This window comes from Piliocolobus tephrosceles, chromosome 10, assembly GCF_002776525.5.
Source record: "Piliocolobus tephrosceles isolate RC106 chromosome 10, ASM277652v3, whole genome shotgun sequence".
Lineage (NCBI taxonomy): Eukaryota > Metazoa > Chordata > Mammalia > Primates > Cercopithecidae > Piliocolobus > Piliocolobus tephrosceles.
In genome coordinates, this window is record NC_045443.1 from 65,392,602 (window position 1) to 65,394,944 (window position 2,343).

General features: G+C 37.8%; 1 pseudogene across 1 annotated transcript; it reads left to right on the forward strand.

Annotated features, from left to right (window-relative positions):
• The first annotated feature begins 642 nt into the window (after positions 1-642).
• On the forward strand, positions 643-1,719 carry LOC111528615 (annotated as a pseudogene). The gene has a single exon (XR_002727091.3). The product of XR_002727091.3 is annotated as a centrin-2 pseudogene (transcript).
• Positions 1,720-2,343: the final 624 nt, after the last annotated feature.

A 2,343-nucleotide genomic window follows, 5' to 3' on the forward strand; every position in this document is an offset into this window, starting at 1 on the left:
ACAATATGAAAGGGACTATCACCATGGCTTTGCTAGCTCTAGGCATTGTTTTCCTTCATTTTGCCAATTTGTCAAGACAATAATATCACAGATGATCTTTATTTGTACTTATTTGATTACTAATGAGCCTGAGCAACTATCTTGTAGGTGAGAACTTTTTGCTTTGTCTTCTTTGTTGAAGAAAATCCACAACTTTTGCACAGTTTTTAAAGGTCTTTTTTGCTCGTTTTTTTTTTTAAGAGTTAAGAGTTATTAACTCTGCGTATGTGCTATAAATGTGTTTTTTTTTTTCTGCTCATCACTTGTCACTCAATTCTTTTTATCGTTTTTTTACTACACCAATTTTTAATTATGATTACACAGTCAAATCTGTCAATGATTTTCTTTAGGTTCCTAGTCTTTTTATTCTGTTTGGAAAAATATTCTGTACTATGAAGAAAGAAAATTTCACCAGACTTTTCAGTGTTCTTGTAAAGAGCTCTAACCTCCTGAAACATAGAAATGTTTATGGTCTAAAGATAGGAAATGTTTGCTTTCACTTCCCCTAAAAGGTTTTCGTACCATGACAATTAAAGCTGTAGCTGTTTATCTAGTTAATTGTTCTGCTCCAAGAACGCCAAATGGTTACAGGCTGCACTAGGTCCCTAAGTTAGGCCTCAAAGTAACCGGAAGATGGGCGCACTGTCTCCCTAAATATTTACACTTAAAAGGGATGAAATGAGTGGACTCTGTTGGCTATGGCCTCCAACTTTAAGAAGACAAACATGACATCAAGTTCCCAGAGAAAAAGAATGAGTCCTAAGCCTGAGCTTACTGAAGAGCAGAAGCAGGAGATCCGGGAAGCTTTTGATCTTTTCGATGCGGATGGAACTGGCACCTTAGATGTTAAAGAACTTAAGGTGGCAATGAGGGCCCTGGGCTTTGAACCTAAGAAAGAAGAAATTAAGAAAATGATAAGTGAAATTGACAAGGAAGGGACAGGAAAAATGAACTTTGGTGACTTTTTAACTGTGATGACCCAGAAAATGTCCGAGAAAGATACCAAGGAAGAAATCCTGAAAGCTTTCAAGCTCTTTGATGATGATGAAACTGGGAAGATTTCGGTCAAAAATCTGAAACGCGTGGCCAAGGAGTTGGGTGAGAACCTGACTGATGAGGAGCTGCAGGAAATGATTGATGAAGCTGATCGAGATGGAGATGGAGAGGTCAGTGAGCAAGAGTTCCTGCGCATCATGAAAAAGACCAGCCTCTATTAAGATCAGTGTCTTCTTTTTCTACTGCAAGCACATGTAACTAGATTTAGTGCCTGCCATTGTGTGAAATCTGGCTTTGAGAATACAAACTTTTCCCCCACTGACCTCCCTTTATCACTTTAATAGTGACCTTGAGTCTATTTTAGCTGTTTGGAAGTGTCCTTTGATATTACAGTTCTTTGTAAAATGACCTGCGAATTACCCTAATTCTCAAAAGCAAAACAAGAGCACATTAGCATGAAGAAAAGGATCTTAAAGCTTTGAGCACCTGCCATTTTGCCTTGCATTGTTTCCCTCTTATCATGCATTTCCACATATCCACAAACGCAGGACGACTTTAGACAAGCACATGTTACACTTGTGTCACCACAAGCAGTCATTCTTGAGTGGCTCCAGTTTTTAATTTGACACTTGAGTTTAGTTTTCTCTTTAATAAAACCCAGTGAACTCTTAAAAAAAAAAAAAAGGGGATGAAATCCAGACTTTGAACACATATCTAGGTGAAAATAGCTGGATCTTTGGTCCTTGGAAGAATATATTTACATTCCAAAGTTAGAGCAAGAACCCAGGATCCTTCGCATGCTTTCTCTGAGGAGTGAAAGGACTTTTTTCTCTCTTTCTCCTTTCTGGAGGGAGAGAGATGGTTCTCTCTTTCTCTCCTATACATAAACAGAGAAAATCTGTTGTTCTTTCTCCCTGGCTAGCTGGAGTATCCAACTACTCTTGTAGGGTATTCAATCTGTCTTTTATCACATCATCTCAAGGGCAAGGCCTGGGAAAAAGGGAAGTAGCTCACTCATTATTTACTGTGAAGTGCATTTACTTCATATGTGCATTTAAGATGAAATTAATAAAGACGAATATTGAAAACCCAACAGCCACTCCAAAGTTATATGAATATCCTATCTTTTCCCGGTAATTTATAGTTTCATTTGCTACATTTAAATATTGATTCATCTGTATTTTATTTGGTGTATGGATGGAGTGAAATACAGATTTCGTTTTTCCCTACAAATGGCTCTCCAATGCCATAATGCCATTTCTGAAAATAAACTTTTCCTCTATGTGAAGTCTCAGTGGGGTGGGAGGT